Source organism: Ursus americanus, chromosome 5 (assembly GCF_024610735.1).
Source record: "Ursus americanus isolate L20-20 chromosome 5, mUrsAme1.1.p, whole genome shotgun sequence".
Classification (NCBI taxonomy): Eukaryota; Metazoa; Chordata; class Mammalia; order Carnivora; family Ursidae; genus Ursus; species Ursus americanus.
Window position 1 is genome coordinate 74,320,740 of NC_142131.1, and position 18,558 is coordinate 74,339,297.

General features: G+C 42.2%; 1 protein-coding gene across 3 annotated transcripts in view; it reads left to right on the forward strand.

The window, feature by feature from the left end:
• PGGT1B (protein geranylgeranyltransferase type I subunit beta) overlaps positions 1-13,620 on the forward strand; it is a 78,342-nt gene extending 64,722 nt beyond the window's left edge. For 2 of the 3 annotated variants that reach the window (XR_015724602.1, XR_015724604.1), the window contains one exon: positions 3,243-13,620. The gene's annotated coding sequence lies outside the window, so the exon portion shown is untranslated. The remainder of the gene's footprint in view (positions 1-3,242) is intronic. The other variant, XR_015724603.1, reaches the window with a different exon arrangement.
• Positions 13,621-18,558: the final 4,938 nt, after the last annotated feature.

An 18,558-nucleotide genomic window follows, 5' to 3' on the forward strand; every position in this document is an offset into this window, starting at 1 on the left:
AATCAAAAGTCGGCGGCCCAACCGACTGAGCCACCCAGGCGGCCCCACCGAGTGTTGTTTTATTTTGTTTAATCGTGTTGATTTTTTTTGAGTGTCATTTTAAAGGAGCTCCCCAAGGGTGCCTTGCGGGTGCTGAGGTTTGAGAAGTGTTGGTCTACCGGGTCATGTCTAACGTCCACCTCCTTCGCGCACTCTATCAGGCCCTATATGAGGAGAGCTAGGCCCCGCCGAACTTCCCGGCAGCATCTTTGGTCATTCTTCCTCCCCAGCCCAGTCACAGTGAAGTGTCTCTAGCCCCTGAATGCACTCTGCCCTCTATTCTTCGCACGGCTGATTCTCTGCCCGGAACGCGCTTTACCTGCCCTCTTGCTTACCTCTTGCTTATGCTTCAGCTGTCAATTTATGAGTCAGGGGTCACCAGCCCCAGCTGAATTAGGCAGAGCAGGACCCTGGCCCCTTATAGTCTTCTTTCCACCTGGTGCTCCCATGGTCTGACTGTGTGACTATTAGAGACCACATCCTATTGGACAATAATTATCTGTTTACCATCTCTTCTCTCAAGCAGACTGCGAGCTCTTGGTGTCAGCAGCTCGGATTTACTCATCTCCGAATTTCTAGGAGGTAACACAGCACGTCGTAGGGACGAAAGTCATGCTTATTGGATCCATCAGTCAGGGACTCTTACTGGCCATTTTCTTCCAGAAAACCATTTCCTCTAAAAGCAATAGCGTCGTGTATGATACGTATAAATCAGTTAAAAATAAGTCTGTTTGTATTCCTCTGATTTGCAGCCAGTTTCATAAAATGCAAAATAACATGTAAACCCATTTCTTATTCTTCAGGCCAGATGTAAAATTATGGCCTATCTTTTCAAGACTGAATATATTTTAACTGTAATAAAGGTATTGCAAGGAGAAGTTAAATCACATCTAAGGAACTTATAGAAGAAAAACATCTTCTGATATGACCCCTATCTACTCAATCACTGTTCGGTGTTTTTTTTTTTTTTTTTTTAGAACTGTAAGCCTAAGTATTGATCACGGTTTATCTTTCCTTGAAGATACTAAGAAATCCTTATGCTAGCTGATCTGTATCTGCTTTAAAAAATCGCATTCTCGAAAAAAACAAAAAACAAAAATATCACGTTCTCCTACTATGTCCTTTTCCTTCCTCAGTAATTGTAAACTTATCTCCACACACATCCTCAGCCGGCCTTCTCCACACACCACTTTTTTTTTTTTTTTTAAGGTTTTATTTATTTATTTGACACAGCACAAGCAGGGGGAGCAGCAGGGACCCCGTTGTGGGGCTCGATCCCAGGACCCTGAGATCATGACCTGAGCCGAAGGCAGACGCTTAACCGACTGAGCCGCCCAGGCGTCCCAAACACACACCACTTTCTAAGTCTTCATCTGGGTACTGGGGCCATTCCACCATGTTGGGGAGATCCATGAAAGGAAGAGGTCACAAAAGACCAATCCCCCCCCTCCATGGCTGGACAATTAGTGGTGTAATTTACCAAAGAATTATAGCGTGAGTGTCCACACCATGTGCTGCATAAAGCCAAGCAGATAGAGTTTCTTTCCTCTTCCGAGTTTAGGAAAGCGGGTAGGAAGGGGAAGCACGTTGACTCTGTTGGGAGATGATGTGAGCATCCATCTTTGAGAGGGAGAACTCTGGGACATGAGAAGGGGATGGGGTGATGGCAGTGAGGACTCCAAGCAGAGAGAGAAGGGGACCCAATAGGGGGCTGCCCACCAGCCCTCAGAAGACATGGAAAGGGAGGAAGTAATTTCAAAACGTGTAGAATAAAACTTAGCACAGATGACTGGTGGAGAACCCGCAGTTTAGGAAACTGCTTCTTTTAATGCAGAGACTCACTATTAAAAAGAAAGAAAAAAAAGAATCTCTCACATGTGCAAAGTGGGCTTGTAAAGAGCTTTGACCGAGGCTGAGAGGCCTAAGGAGTAAACGAGTAAAGGTGGGTCCTTTAACTCCCCCCCCCCCAGAGAGCCGGGGGGCCCAGGGAGTGTCTCCCAGATCTGGTTCACAGCCTGAAGGAGAAAGGGCTCTGCTTTACTATATCACAGGGTAGAAGAAAATAGCACTCATCTCCCTTGTCCCGTCTAGCTAATCTGTCTCTAAAAGCCTATACAGAAAATCCCCGGCTGTCCCTCTATCCTAGGAGCATAACATATTTCACAGACAGGAACTCCTGCAAAAATCTCCCTTCTCCTTTCGCACTTCAGAGACACAGGGGTAAGCTCCCTCCAGGCTCTTCACGCGTTGGCCAAGGCACTTCCCCTCTTGTACTGAAATTACCTATTTGACAGAGAACATGAGCTGGGGAAGCAGCTGAGCAGGGAGCCTGATGCAGGACTCGATCCCAGGACCCTGAGATCATGACCTGAGCCGAAGGCAGACGCTTAACCAACTGAGCCACCCAGGTGCCCCTGAAATGACCTATTAATACTATTATTTTGCTACCCAACTCTAGCACAGAGCCCTTGAGCAGACAACTGAATCTTGCTTGGTTTCAGATTTCTGGTGCTTCCAATACCTAAGAGGGGCTAGTTCATTTATGTTGAATTGAACAGAACTGAATTCCGCCCAGTTTCCCTGCACGGCCTGCAGTGGGTCCTGGGAAAGGTAAACAGACAGGGCTCCCCACCCAGCTATGCCCTGGTCCTGGCAACTTTTAGCACGCCCTTCCCCGTGTCAGATCTCATTACTGTGCAACAATGAGAATCATAAAATGTGCCACCTGGATCAGCAGAGACAATAAAAACCAGTGTGTCCTTGTCTGGAAAGTGCCCAAAGCTCTTCAGAGTTGAGAGGGTGTTTGGTTCAGGGTTTTTATACTAAGGACAGCACGTCAGCCAGCCCAGGCAAATCTCAGAGAGAACAGTTCTGACTTGCGTCTTGTTTCTCTTCAGTAAACTTTTTTATTTTAGAAGTTTTAGATTTATAGAAAAATGGCAAAGATAATACCGAGTTCCCAAATACCCCGCACCCAGTTTCCCCTATTTTTTTTTTTTTAAGATTTTGTTTTTAAGTAATCTCTACACCCACCATGCGACGCTTTACTGACAGAGCCAGCCAGGTACCCCAGTTTTCCTGTTATTAACATCTGGCATTAGCGTGATACACTAGCTACAATTAATTAACTGCTATCAGTGCATTATTATTACCTATATTCCGATCTCCTTAGGTTTTACGTGGTGTCCTTTTTTCTGTTCCAGGATCCCACGCAGGATAATGTATTCCATTTAGTTATCATCTCTCCTCTTGTTGGGACAGTTTCCAGACCCCAGATGTTCCTTGTTCTTGACAACTTCGGCAGTTTCGAGGAACGCCGGTCAGGTATTTTGTAGAATGCCCCTCAGTTGGCCTGTGTCTAATGTTTTTCTCCATATTAGATGGATTTGGGGTTTGGGCAGGCAGATCACAGAAGGAAAATGCATTTTTTGTACCTTTCTCCTTTTTAAAAATCCTGTCAGTCCCCACCCCCTCCCCCTATCTTTACGCCCACCTGCCCCACCCCCACAAAAAGCTGTTATTGCATGGAGAGTGCCTGTGAGGACCAAGGCAATGAGGTTTTCTTCTAGTAAGTATTCCAGGGAGTTATTCTCAGCCAGTTGGGATATCCCTAGCAGGAATGGCTCCTCAGAAAACAATTTCTTGTGGAGCAGGGTGGGCTCAGAGCCACAGACCAGAGGCCCTCGTGGGCTTTGGACAGGGAGCTTAGCCAAAGGACCAAGCAAAGGTAACAAGCCTCTGGCATAGAGAACAGACTTGTTCTTGTAGTTGCGGGCCTGGTAGGAGACACTGCCCGAGGGACGTTACAGTCCTTTGTGAGCAATGAGAGACTGGAATGCAGAGCCACAAGTGATGAAAATGTGGCCACCATCAGAAGTGCCTGATCCGAGAGCCATCCCCTCTTCCGGGGGGGGGGGGGGGCTGAGGCCGTGAAAAGGAAGGAGGAAGGTGGAGAGGTTATGAATATGACGGGTCCTGCATGGTGACAAAGAGCCCGGGCTTTCTCCTGGCTCTGCTGCCACCTCCCCCGGTGACATTCTGTTAGTGTGTCGGACGTAACAGTACACGGTCGTCCAGTTCTGCAGAGACCCAAGTGGATGACATAATTGATGGCATGTGGGGGCCAGCAGCGGAGGGTCAGGAAAGAATTCTCGAGACACTTTTGGTGCAAAAACGTGGCTTTATTAAAGCACGGCGACAGGACCCATGGGTAAAAGGAGCTACGCTGGGTTTGTAAGGAACGATTGATGATACACTTTTAAATTGGGGGGATGGGTAGAGATAAAGGAAGTTTCCAAAGGGATTTTCATATGTTAAAGAAAACTTCTGCAGGAGCCTGGAGGTCTGGCTGTTGTTGAGCTAAAGTGGCTTTTTGCCTCTAGCAGAGCATTAGCAAGAAGGCAGTTTTGAACTCCTTGAAGAATGTCCTATTCTGCCTGTCTCAAGTATTTGTCCACGGGCTGCAAGTTGTGAGGAAACTTAATTTTATCTGCATTTCTTTGGCCTTTGTTCTCCTCATCAGTAACTACTCAAAACAGTGCATGACCCATAGTGAGCACTCAATATATATTATTATCATATCAATACTATTATTTTTATTATTATATGAAGATCGGAGTGAAAATAATCTGGCAGTCATCCTAGAGTTCAAACCCTAAGGCTCAGAAGGCTTCTAAATAAACTAGCTGAAAAAAAAAATTCAGATTTCTGGAAAAGATTCAGGAAGCTGCTCTCTTTAAAAAAAGAAAAGAAAAAGGGTTCTACTTACAACCCACCTGTGCACCTGCTGGTGGGTGGGGAAAGCTTAGAGGGTTAGGGTTTCTCCAGAGCATGGCTGGGTTAGACTTCCGCATGTCCCCTCCCACATGATTTAAACTTGGAATTATGTTCAGAGGGCAGTTAACCAGGGCTAAGTACACTGCACTGTGTAGGGCCGTGAAATGGAACCAAGCCAACTGGCCCTCATTGGAACAGTGAACTTGGATATCAGCCCCTGAGCCAGCAAGCGAATGACTTACCAACGCAAACAAGCTCCAGCCTTCACTTCATCCTAGAGCTCTGGGAAGGAGAGGAACTGTGGTTTCTGAAAGCCGCTCCGTATCATCTGTAAAGCGCTTTTATTTACTTGCTTATTTTGGCTATATAGTTTCTTAATTTATTTTTTAAATTCCAGTGTAATTAGCATTACGAATAAATTCACATTGTTAATTAACAGTGTTACACAGTTTCAGGTGTACAATACAGTGATTTGACAATTCTATGCATGGCTCAATGCTCTTCATGGTAAGTGTACTTTTAATCCCCTGCACCTGTTTTCCCCATCCCCCTCTCCCCCTCCCCTCTGGTAACCACCAGTTTGTTCTCTAGAGTTAAGAGTCTGCTTCTTGTCTCTTTTTTGCTTTGTTCATTCATTTTGTTTCTTAAATTCCAATGTGAGTGAAATCATATGGTGTCTTTCTCTGACTTATTTTCAGCATTGTACTCCCTGGATCCATCTATGTTGTTGCAAATGGCAACATTTCATTCTTTTTGTGTATACACACCACCTCTTCTCTATCCATTCTTCTCTCGATGGACACTCAGGCTGCTTCCGTATCTTGGTTATTGCAAATGATGCTGCGATAAACACCGGGGTGCATGTATCCTTCAGATTTAGTGTTTTCTTATTCCTTAGGTAAACCCAGTAGTGGAATTACTGGGTCATATGATAATTCTATTTTCAATTTTTTGAGGAACCTCCCTACTGTTTTCCAGAGTGGCTGCACCAGTTTGCGTTCCCACGAGCAGAGTAGGAGGGCTCCCTTTTCTCCACGTTCTTGCCAACACTTGTTGTTTCTTGTGTTTTTGATTTTAGCCGTTCTGACAGGGGTGAGGTGGTATCTCATTGTGGTTTTGATTTGCATTTCCCTGATGATGATTGCTGTTGAGTTCTTTTCATGTCTGTGGGCCATCTGGATGTCTTCTTTGGAGAAATGTCTGTTCATGTCTTCTGCCCATTTTCTAATTGGATTATTTGTGGGGTTTTTTGGTGTTGCGTTGTATAAGTTCTTTATATATTCTGGATACTAACCCCTTATCAGATATATCATTCATTTGCAGATATCTTCTCCCATTCAGTAGGTTGTCTTTTTGTCTTGTCCATTGTTTCTTTTGCTGGGCAGAAGCCTTTTATTTTGATTTAGTCCCAGTAGTTTATTTTTTTGAGATTATTTTTCAATAATCTCTACACACAGCATGGGGCTCAAATTTACAACCCCGAGATCAAAAGTTACATGCTCCACGGACTGAGCCAGCCAGGCGCCCCTCTGTAGTTTATTTGTTATTTTGTTTCCCTTGCCTCAGGAGACATATCTAGAAAAGTGTTGCTACCACCAATATCAGAGACATTACCGTCTGTCCTCTCTTCTAGGATTTTTATGGTTTGAAGTCTCACATTTGGATTTTTAATCATATTTTTAGTTTATTTTTCTGTTTGGTATAAGAAAGTGGTCCGTTTCATTCTTTGCCATGTAGCTGTGCAGTTTTCCTAGCACCATTTATTGAAAAGACTGTCTTTTCCCTATTGTAGATTCTTATCTCCTTTGTCGTAGATCAATTGACCATATAATTGTGGGTTTGTTTCTGGGCTCTCTATTCTGCCCCATTGATCGATGTATCTCTTTTTGTGCCAGTCCCATACTGTCTCGAGGACTGCAGCTTTGCCATGGAACTTGAAATCTGGCATTGTGACACCTCCAGTTGTGTTCTTCTCCTTCAGGAGTGCTGTGGCTATTTGGGGTCTTGTGTGGTTCTGTACAAATTTTAGGATGTAAAGTGCTTTTAATTGGGAAGTATTATCAGTGTTCTGTTAAGCTCTTTGCCCAGGTCTCTGCCTCTGAAGAATATGACAGCAAACAAACACAGTGATTTCTCCTCTTCATACACCCTTTGCTTTCACATTTATACTCCAGGTGTTACCCTGGTGCAATTGAATAACAATAACAGAGAGGATTCATTGAGCCGTCTGTCTGCGCTGCTTACACTGCTAAGCTCTTTACACGTGTTAATTCATGTAATCCTGATAACTCTCAGAGCCCTTGCTATTATAATATGCCCATCTGCACAGAGGAGTAAACTGAGACACGAGAAGTTAAGTTAATTGCCAAAGGTCAAATAGCTATCACGTGGTTCTATCAGTAGGGACCGGGTTTAGTTGCAAGTAACGGAAAACTCAAATAACAGGGTTTAAATGGGTGAAGGGGAGTGGGGCGTACAGGCTTCCAGTGACACAATGTGTAAGTCATGAGGATGAAAGGTACAGCATAGACAAGACAGTCAGTGGTATTGTCGTGGCCTTGTGCGGTGACACGTGGTAGCGATACTTGTGAGCGTCTCGGAATGTATACAAATGTTGGATCACTGTGTGGTACACCTGAAACTGATAGAACGCTGTGCGTCAGCTGTACTTGCAAAGCTGGAACGGCAGCCCCACCATTCCTAGAGACTCAGGCTCACCTCTCCTTCTTCTCTGGTCATCTTAGCACGTGACTTCTATCCTCGGGCTCTCCTCAGGAGCCCAAGGTGGGGATTCCCTGGAGTGCCAAACATCAGAACTGTGTGTCAATCAGAAGAGGGGGAAGGAGGGGCGCCTGGCTGGCTCCCTTGGTAGAGTATGTGACTCTTGATCTCAGGAGCATGAGTTCGAGCCCCACATTAGGCGTCGCATTAACTTAAAAAAATAATTATAAAATAAAATATTTGTTTAAAAAAGAGAGAGAGAGGGAAGGAGAGGGCAAAAGGACTTTCCAGGAGCCCCACCTAACAACTTCCATAGACATCTCACTGGCCATACTTACCTGCAGAGAAGGCTGGGAAATCTGTTTTTATTTATTTATTTATTTGTTTGTTTGTTTGTTTGTTTGACAGAGAGAGACAGCCAGCGAGAGAGGGAACACAAGCAGGGGGAGTGGGAGAGGGAGAGCAGGCTCATAGCAGAGGAGCCTGATGTGGGGCTCGATCCCACAACACCGGGATCACGCCCTGAGCCGAAGGCAGACGCTTAACCGCTGTGCCACCCAGGCGCCCCTCTGTTTTCTTTTTTAGATAGGGCACGTTTATCATGGTTCTGTAACAAAGAAAGGGGAGAAAATAGATTTTGGACACGTGCACCATAAAATATAATTTCTCACGCTGGAACTGTGGTGTTGGTTGGCAGCTGAAGAAAGGGCTGAATTACTGTCTTTATTTCCCACTTGTGGCAGTTACTTGGAAAATCAAACAAAGGTGATGTCTACGATAGAAAAAAAAAAAGTTAGAACTTTACTCAGATTTCCAGTTTTCCCTACCCTTGAATGAGATTTTGTAATTTTATAGTGTTTAAATGTTATTTAGGCTCTGACAATTAAGATTAAAAGCAAGACAGAAGTGGTATTTCTGTGAAATAATTTCCTTCCACATTTTTATTCTGAAAAATTTAAAAAAGATTTATTTATTTGTTTGAGAGAAGGAGAGAGCAGGGGAGGGGCAGAGGGAGAGGGAGAGAATCTCCAGCAGACTCCCTGTTCAGTGCAGCCCCCGACCCCGACCCAGGGCTTGATCTCTAGACCCTGAGATCATGACCTGAGCAGAAATCAAGAGCCAGCTGCTCGTCTGACTGAGCCACCCAGGCACCCCTTTTTATTCTGAAATTTTAATCTGAAGGCTTTTTTTTTTTTCTCCTCAAGACATTACTCTCAGATTTCCCTTTCAACGAGTAAATGTCCAATATCAATTTGTCTTTCATTCGTCTTTTAAGGAAAGAAAGGAAAAGAATATTTGAATTAGCTGCTTAGGGGATTTCGTAACTGGGTGAGATACAGTACTTGATGGTCCAAACCTTTCATCGGACCTCAGTTTCTCCAGTGGTAGCTGTATTCATTGTTCTTGGACAAACACTTGTCGTGGCTTAATAGGTGTTGCATGCTTTATATGTGATCATTTTCCTCTCCTTGTTAACAAAATAACAGACTAATGTGTAACAAATGGTTTAATTTGTTTCTCGGGGTGTCTGGGTGGCTCAGTCAGTTAAGCGTCTGCCTTAAGGCTCAGGTCACGATCGCGGGGTCCTGGGATGGAGCCCTGCATTGGGTTCCCTGCTCAGTTGGGGAGTCTGCTTCTCCCTCTCTGCAGCTCCCTCCACTCGTGCTTGCTCTCTGTCTCTCAAGTAAGTAAAATTCTTTAAAAAAATAGATTGTTTCTCAGTGAGAGCTTTTATGGTTTTAAACTTTTTAAAAAGTATGCCTTTTCATACAGATAAACCAAATTTGCTACATTGCAAAAAGAAACTTAAAACTCTTTTTTGGAATCATGAGGTGCAAATGTTTCAACTAAGTACACATTACTCATAGCAAAACATATTAGGAATTTTTGTATGTAAGGATCCTGGAAGATAAATATTAATGATTTTCCTTTTTGAGAGTAAATGGCATCCCGTGAAATGCCTTTGTGAAATACAGTGCTTTCCCCTCGCCAGCTGGTACAACTCTACAATAGATACATTCGCAGAAAATATTCTTCTCATTTATATTAATGTAGCCGTATTGCTTCTCTAAGGAAATATTTATAAATATTACTTCCGTGTTGCCAGAAATGGATTAGGAAGAAAATCAGAGTGGAAGGCTCCCTTATGATGGGAAATGTTATAAAAATGTTTCCCCCGATAGAATTCAGAATTGTGCATATCTCAGTAAATTAAGAGACATGGGTTCAGTGTCAGAGCCTCAGGCTGTGGCTGCGAGGTTGTGGTTTGTCTTGAGTTCGTTACTAATTCTGATTCCCTCCTGACACTAGTCAAGCCATTCAAACCATTGAATTGTTCCCCTTCTGTTTGCCAGCACACAGCCCCCAGTGGGCTGTGGGAGGAGCCTCAGAGCATCACGGAGGAGCTTGGTACACCAGTTAGAGACCTATCTAAATGTGCGGGCGTTGGGGAAAGGCTGGTTAGAGGCCTTAGAATAGAGCATATTCACTTGAAAGTACAGAAGACACAGCAGCCTCCATTTCAATTACGGATCCAAAGAAGAAGCAGAGGAAGTAGGGCAGGGTCAGTGAGAAGAGAGGCAGCTAGAATAGCGAGACGCTGAAGGAGAATGTTCTTAGAAAGGGAGTCAGGATGGCAGATACAAAAACGTAGCCAACAGATTAATAAATACACTTCTCAACAGGCTTTCCCTGCGGAGCCCTTGCTCTGATTCAGAAAAAGGTGACATGTTATTTTAAATCCATCCCCTAGCTCCTCCCCTTGCCTTGGCTTGTAGTTGGGAGACAGGTGAAAATGTGCCTACCCTCTTGGCCAAATGTCGTCCTTCCTGCTCCTCAAAGTCAGTGTTATTTTTATAGTAGGATGCTTATAGAATCCCTTTCTTAGCGTCTGCTTCTACTCTGCAAATTTCTTCCCAGCTATTTCCCTCCCCTGTAATAGAACAACAAGCTCGAGCCCTAGCAAATACTTTAATCAATAAATCAGCCCGTATCGGTGGTGTTCATATTCTTAATTTCAAAGTAATGGAGGTATGAACTGTGCCCTTTGTTGAGGAACCCCAGCACTACAAGAGATTTTTAATATACACCTCGATGGCAGAATAGAACAATAGACACACTTTGTCATTTTTTGCCAGAGCCAGTCTACTCCTTGTTTGATAAATAGCAGCCAATCCTGTACTCATTGCTACCCTTTAATATGCCCCATGTCCTCATTCACTGCCATCAGAAACAATACTCGATCGGAACCTGAGATCCTGTAAATCATCCCTCCACCTTCCTCCCCCAACACTCACAAAACAAAAGCACCTTCTAAAACAAATAAGGAGCAACAGGAAGACGGCTCTTAGAGCCACCCCACTGAGCTTATTACCGGGACTATCCCTGGCTTGTGACATCTCAAAGCAGCAATGCACCTGAGATCCTTGAGGATGATAAAAACATCGAGGCCAAGTTATGAAGCCGCAGGATTGATACAAAGTGGACCTTTGCCCCAGGAAGATGACTGGGGTGCCGGGAAAGGGTCTTCAGCCTCGCAAAGAGTAAACCCTTGTGGCAGTCACACCGCATGATGAGAGAAGCAGATCAAAGAAACTAAAAATGGAGTATGTGCTTGAATTATTTATGCTGCTGCTGCCGCTGTATTGATCAGAGGCAGTTTTCTCTCTTAACCTTCCCTTCCCTGTACCTCCAGAAGCTGCCACCTGCCCCCCAAAGCATTACGCCACGGTGCGGACGTGTGGCGGTGAGGGGTGGGTGACCGGTCAGGACCTTGGTTAAGAGAAGACTGGTTCTCCAATAGAGTTCTGCCATATCTCATGACAAACAAACCAACGATCTCTCCGCATATCTCATTTCCTAGGAAAGAAACGGTGTATCATTTCGCGGTGTTACCCTGCAGGAAAAAAAGGTTCTGCCCTCCCTGTCCAGATCACATTACCTCCGCGTCCAAAAGCCTAATACAGAATTGAAGCTTTCCAAACACATGATGGTATCAGGAGGACATTTGTATTTTTAAGAACCTTGTTTATCTTGTTCACTGCCCAGTCCGCGTTGCCACAGTGAATGTTGTTGGTATATCGGGTTTAAGCAATGAAGGCTGTGTGCTCAGCAGCGTGTGTGAGGGAGTCGCTGGCTCCCCAGATAGGCTGGGTGGGCCATTCTAGGCTAACCCTGCGTGAAGTTTTATTTACTGTCATCTTAGATTGAGGATGGGTTTAGGATGTGTGCACACAGTTCCAACTTTGCCATTTGGGAAACTCTAAGACAAGGATTGATCCTTTGTCCTTAAACAAACAATCCCAAGGCAATTTGCCCCCCTCTTTGGGCCAAAGATTAGGTGTGATACACTTCCAAAAAAAAAAAAAAAAAGAAAAGAAAATATTAGAAGATATAATGTCCTTTTCACCTCAGGGAAAAGGGACTTCAAAAGAATTCTGTTTTTTTTTTTTTTTCAGGTAACGTATACAGCCAGTGTGGGGCTCAAACATACAACCCCGAGATCAAGAGTTGCTTGCCTCTCTGACTGAGCCAGCTAGGCACCCCAAGAATACTGTTCTTAATGCTTCTGAGGGTATCACCACTTCATTTAAAAAAAAAAAATCCAATTCTGGTATAGAGGAGAAAAAAAACTGGTAGCTGACCAAACTGGTTCATTCCAAGAAGAAATTCTAAGACTTTGTCCCAAATTGGTGTTGAAAACCATCTAGGAAAGGCATATTGTGACATATCTCCATTACAGACAACTTTGGTCAAGGTCCTACCTTTCTGGGGTGCCTGGTTGGCTCAGTTGGTTAAGTGTCTGCCTTAAGGCCCAGGTCATCATCCCAGCGTCCTGGGATCAAGCCCCACATTGGGCTCCCTGCTCACTGGGGGGTCTGCTCTGCTTCTCCCTCTCCTCCCCACTCATGCTCTCTGTAGTTCTTTCTGTCTCTCTCAAGTAAATATATAAAATCCTAAAAAATGAATAAAAAAGGTACTACCTTTCTTCCTAATAGTCAACATTTTATGGGGTTAAATAAAAACGCATTATTGAAAGAGATGGAAATGTTAGGTAGGCATGCCCAGTTTTCTGACAATATTTAAATCAATCAGAGAACACTGGAAATAATCAGGTTCCAGCAAGAGCCTACAAATGGCATCAGTCTTAGATTTTAGAGAAAATGAAAGGTAGAGCCCGTACAAAGACTTCTGTCCCTCCCCTCCCAAATACCTAGACATGGCAGATGTTATTATTTTTTTTTTAATTCGTAACGGTACTAGAAAACAGAAACAGATACCCTGAGGGGGCCAGAAATTATGAGAAAGAATCCCTGAAATATGAAAAGCAGATACAGTCTTATTAACAGAGAAAGTCTACTACCTAAAAACGGGAATGACTTCAAATGTGCTCCTGGCTCAGAAAGGGCAGATACACTGAACAGGAAGAGCCCTAGGCTCCCAGAAAGTGATTAGATGGGATGAATGTGAACATTAAAGCAAAATTGCTGGAGAACATGTTAGTACATCATATTAAGTAATGTGTTAATAGAATTATATATGCTAACCGAGCAGGATTTACGCCAGGAGAGCTTCCATATTGAAAAACTAGACTAATGTAATTAACTCTGTTACTAGATTAAAAATGGAAACCCTGTAATCATGTAAATAGATGTCCCAGAAAACATTTGATAAAATTTAGCATATATAATATAAAATTTTTTTTAGCATACAAGGAATAGAAAGAACCCTCTTAACCTAATACAGAATATTAATCCCAAATCCTTAGGCCAACAAATCTTCAACTACAGAGGATTGTTTCCATTAAAGTCAAAAATAAGGAAGGATGTTACCACTTCATTATCCTACGTTATGCTAAAAGTTCTAACAAAATAAGGGGGAAAAACCCTCTAAATATTGTCAAAGAATAGGAAAAAATGACCTAGAGATATATTCAGAAAGTGTAATTGTCTTTTTAAAGAATTCCAGGAGAATCAACTAACCAACTATTAGAAATAACTAGAGAACACAACAAGGTGACCAGAAAGAAGGTAACAAAAAATGCTTAGCTTTCCAAAAAAAAAAAAGAAAGAAAGAAATTCATAGCCTTCCAACATAGTAGTAATTTCCATGTAAAGGTCATTGCTATGGACTGAATGTTTGTGTCCCCTCGAAAATTCACATATTGAAATCCTATCCCCAGTGAGGTGGCATTGGGATGTAGGGCCTTTGGGAATCGGTTAGGTCATGAAAGTGGCACCCTCATGAATGGGATTAGTTGCCCTTATAAAAGAGAGCCCTGAACGCTCTCTTGCCCCTCCCTCCATGTGAGAAGACGGTGCGCAGACAATGTGGTCTACTGTGGCTAGGTGTGGACCTCTTTGGGTCTATCTTCTTGGAGTTCATTGAGTTCTTGAATGTGTAGGTTAACGTTTTCCATCCATTTTGAAAAGTTTTTAGCCATTATTTCTCCAAATATTTTCTTTACCTTCCTCTTTTTCTCCTCTCTTTCTCAACACCATATATATATATATATATATATATATATATATATATATATATTATATTTATATTTATATTTATATTTATATTTATATATGTATTGTATATGTTTGTATATAAAACACCATATTTATATTTATATATAAAATTTTATTTTTATTTTTTTATTTTTTTATTTTTTTTTTAAAGATTTTATTTATTTATTTGACAGAGAGATAGGCAGCCAGCGAGAGAAGGAACACAAGCAGGGGGAGTGGGAGAGGAAGAAGCAGGCTCCCAGCGGAAGAGCCTGATGTGGGGCTCGATCCCAGGACTCTGGGATCACGCCCTGAGCCAAAGGCAGACGCTTAACGACTGAGCCACCCAGGCGCCCCAAAATTTTATTTTTATTTTTTAAAAGTTTTTATTTTGATTCCATTTGGTTAACATACTGTGTAATATTAGTTTCAGGTGTACAATATAGTGATTCAGCACTTCCATATATCACCTGGTGCTCATCACAAGTGCCCTCCTTAATCTCTATCCCCTATTTCAGCCATTCCCCACCCCCTCCCCTCTGCTGACCATCAGTCTGTGCTCTGTAGTTAAGAGTCTGTTTCTTTGTTTGCCTCCGTCTCTCTTTTCTCCCCCTTTGCTCATTTGTTTTGTTTCTTAAATTCCACATAGGAGTGAAATTGTATGGTATTTGTCTTTCTCTGACTGCCTTACTTTGCTTAGCATAATGCTGTCTGGCTCCATCCATGTCCTTGCAAATGACAATGATTCCACCACATCTTTATCCATTAGTCAACTGATGGACACTTGGGCTGCTTCCATTATATATATATGTGTGTGTGTGTGTGTGTGTGTGTGTGTGTTTATATATATATAATTTGTATGCTATATAAAAACAAGAGTATCGATATAGCATAAATTATTCAAGCATTCCTTAAGTGGTGAAATGAAATTTCTTCCAGCCCTTTACCATTATAAACAATGTTCCAATGAACATATTTATATATGCCTCCTTGAAGGGTGCTTCTCTGAATAGATACTGATAAGTGAAATTGCTGAGTCACTTAACATTGTAATCACTGTTGCCAAATTGCTCTCCAAAGTAGCTGTTTCAGTACTCAAAACTGGAAATTCTTAAAGGGACACATTTCCTTACACGCTTAGAAAATTTTTAATTTTCAAATCCTTTTAATTTCTGGTAATCTAATGAATGAATGAATGACTGATGATGTCTCATGGTTTTAATGTCTGTTACCCTGATTACTTTTGTGGCTCTGCATCTTCTCATGGTTATTGGTCATTTGTTTTCCCTCATTTACAAATAATTTGCCCATATCCCTTACCCGTTTTTCTGTTGGACTATGTGTTTTTTTCTTATTGATGTATAGGAGTTTATTATATATATATAATTTTTTTTTTTTTAGGTTTTATTTATTTGAGAGAAAGCGAGAGAAAGAGAGTGTGCGGGCTGGGGGAGAGGCAGAGGGACAAGCTGACATCCCGCTGAACAAGGAGCCCAATGCAGGGGTTCAATCCCAGGACCCTGATATCATGACCTGGACTGAAGTCAGATGCTTTTTTTTTTTTTTAATATTTTATTTATTTATTCGACAGAGATAGAGACAGCCAGCGAGAGAGGGAACACAGCAGGGGAGTGGGAGAGGAAGAAGCAGGCTCATAGCGGAGGAGCCTGATGGGGGACTCGATCCCATAACGCCGGGATCACGCCCTGAGCCGAAGGCAGGCGCTTAACCGCTGTGCCACACAGGTACCCCTGAAGTCAGATGCTTAACTGACTAGGCCACCCAGGCGCCCCATTATTTATATATTCTTAAATGTATCCTTTTATCTGTTATATATATTACAAATATTTTCTCCCAGTCTCTCTGATTGCTTTTATCTTTTTACCTTGTACAGACTTTTCTCATCAGTATTCGATTTGCCTATCCTGTTACTGCTGATATTTTTAAAAAATAATTGTAAATCTTGTACAATCTAATCATGGGCTTTGAATCTAGAGTTTTCTGTCTTCTGACTCTATGGAGTCTTTATTCTGTCTATTCTTATACCAATCATTTTAATTATTATGGCTTCATTTTTGTAGTTGATAGAACATTGTTCTTTTATAAATTTTGGGGGCCATTCTTATGCCTTTCTCTTTTGAATTAACTTTAGAATTATCTTGACCAAGGGCACCTGGGTGGCTCAGTCAGTTGAGCATCCGACTCTCGGTCTCGGCTCAGGTCTGCATCTCAGGGTTGTGAGTTCAGGCCCCACGTTGGGCTCCATGCTGGGTGTGGAGCCTACTTTAAAAAAATCTTTTTTTAACTCGACCGGTTCCTGGAAAATTCTTAATATTTTTATTTTATTTTTATTGTGATTGTTTTGGATTTACAGCTAAATTAAAAGATTGAAGGAGTTCATGGCTAATAGCTTGTCTTATAAGGTACACTACAGGAAGTCTTCTGGGTAAAAGGAAATGCTTACAGATAAAAGAAACGATAAGCACCGGAAATTATAAACCTGTGAGTGAATTAATTGTAAGTTAGTTTTTTCTCTTCTCTTGATTTCTTTAAAGAACACACAGTCTTTTGTTAGATTGTGTAAAGTGATACTTGTAACACTGGGATTATAGCATATATAGATGTGAAATGTGATAATGAAGGGGGAGGATTAGCACTGCATTGGAAAGTTCCTGTGTTTTACCAGAATTTAAGTCAGTATTGACCTAGTGTAGATTGTGAACAGTTAATATTTTTTAAAAAGATTTATTTATTTGAGAGAGAGAGAAAGAGAGGGGGGAGGGGCAGAGGGAGAGGGAGAATCCCAAGCAGACTCCCCACTGAGTGTGGAGCCAGTCGTGAGCCCGATCCCAGGAACGCAAGATCATGACTGAGCAGGAACCAAGAGTCAGATGCTTAACCTACTGAGCCACCCAGGCGCCCTGTGATCAGTTAATATTTATAATGAACTCCTACAGTGACTATTAAGAAATAAAAATGTTAAAAATCAATGGAAGAATGGGACAGGTGTACTAAAAAGTATTTCACACAAAAGAAGACAGGAAAGGAGGAACAGCAGAACAAAGAAGAAACCAACTTTACCTAACTGATTCATGGAACACTCTACAACCGCAGAACACACATTCTTTGGAAGCACACGTGGAATATTACCTCAAATAGATGATATTCGAGGCCGGGGTCAATAACCTACAGCCCCACGGCCAGCCACCTAAATTGTTAAAACCATTTTTAAGTGTATAATTCAATGGGATTAATTACATGCATAATGAGCAACCATCACCATTAACCACACCCTAAACTTTTTCATCATCCCTGACATAAACTCTGTCCCCATTAAAGAGTAACTCCTCATTCCCCACTCCCTCTAGCCCTTCTAATCGACTCTGTATCCCTATAAATTGGCCTATTCTAGGTATCTCCTATATGTGAAATCACACGATATTTGTCCTTCAGTGTCTGGCTTATTTCACTTGGCATAATATTTTCAAGGTCCATCCATACTGTAGCGTTTATCAGAAATACATTCCACTTTATAGCCAAGTAATATTCCATTATATGTATATACCACATTTTGTTTACCACTCATCTATTGATCAACACTTGGGTTTTTATCTTTTGATTATTGTAAAAAAAATGCAGCAGTGAACACTGTGAATAAGTATCTGGGTTTTTGGGGGTTTTTTAAAGATTTTATTAATTTATTTGTTAGAGCACAAGAAGGGGGAGCGGAAGACAGAGGGAGAAGCAGGCTCCCTGCTGAGCAAGGAGCCCAATGCGGGACTTGATCCCAGGACCCTGGGATCATGACCTGAGCCGAAGGCGGACGCTTAACCAATTGAGCCACCCAGGTGTCCCAGTATCTAGGTTTTTGTTTTTGTTTGTTTTTTAAGTATCTGTTTGAGTCCCTGTTTTCAGTGCTTTGGGGTATATGCCTGGAAGTTGGATTGCTGGGTTGTATGGTAAGTTTAAGTGTAACTTCTGGAGGGACCACTAAACTGTTTCCTATAATGGCTCCACTGTTTCACATTTCCACTAGCCATGGGTTCCAGTTTCTCCAAATCATCACCGGCACTTATTTTCCATTTTTGTTTGTTTTAATTATAGCCCCCCTAATAGGTATATGAAGTGGAATCAATTGCAGTATTGATTTGTATTTCTCCAATGACTGATGATGTTGAGTATCTTTTCACGTGGCTATTCAGCTGCCTGTTTTTGTAAATAAGTGTTTATTGGAACATGGCCTTACCCACTTGTTTACTGATTGTTGAAGCTGGCTTGCATCCTGTAACTGCAGTGGCAAGTAGGCAAAAAGACTGAATGGCTGCAAGTGTCAAATGTTTAATTGATATCTTACCCATTAAGAAACAATGTGCTAACTCCCAAGTTAGACCACAAAAAACGCCTCAGTATATTTTAAAAACACTGAAATCAGGGGCTCCTGGGTGGCTCTGTCAGTTGAGTGTCCAACTCTTGGTTTTAGCTCAGGTTATGATCTCGGGATCCCAGGATCGAGCCCTGTATTGGG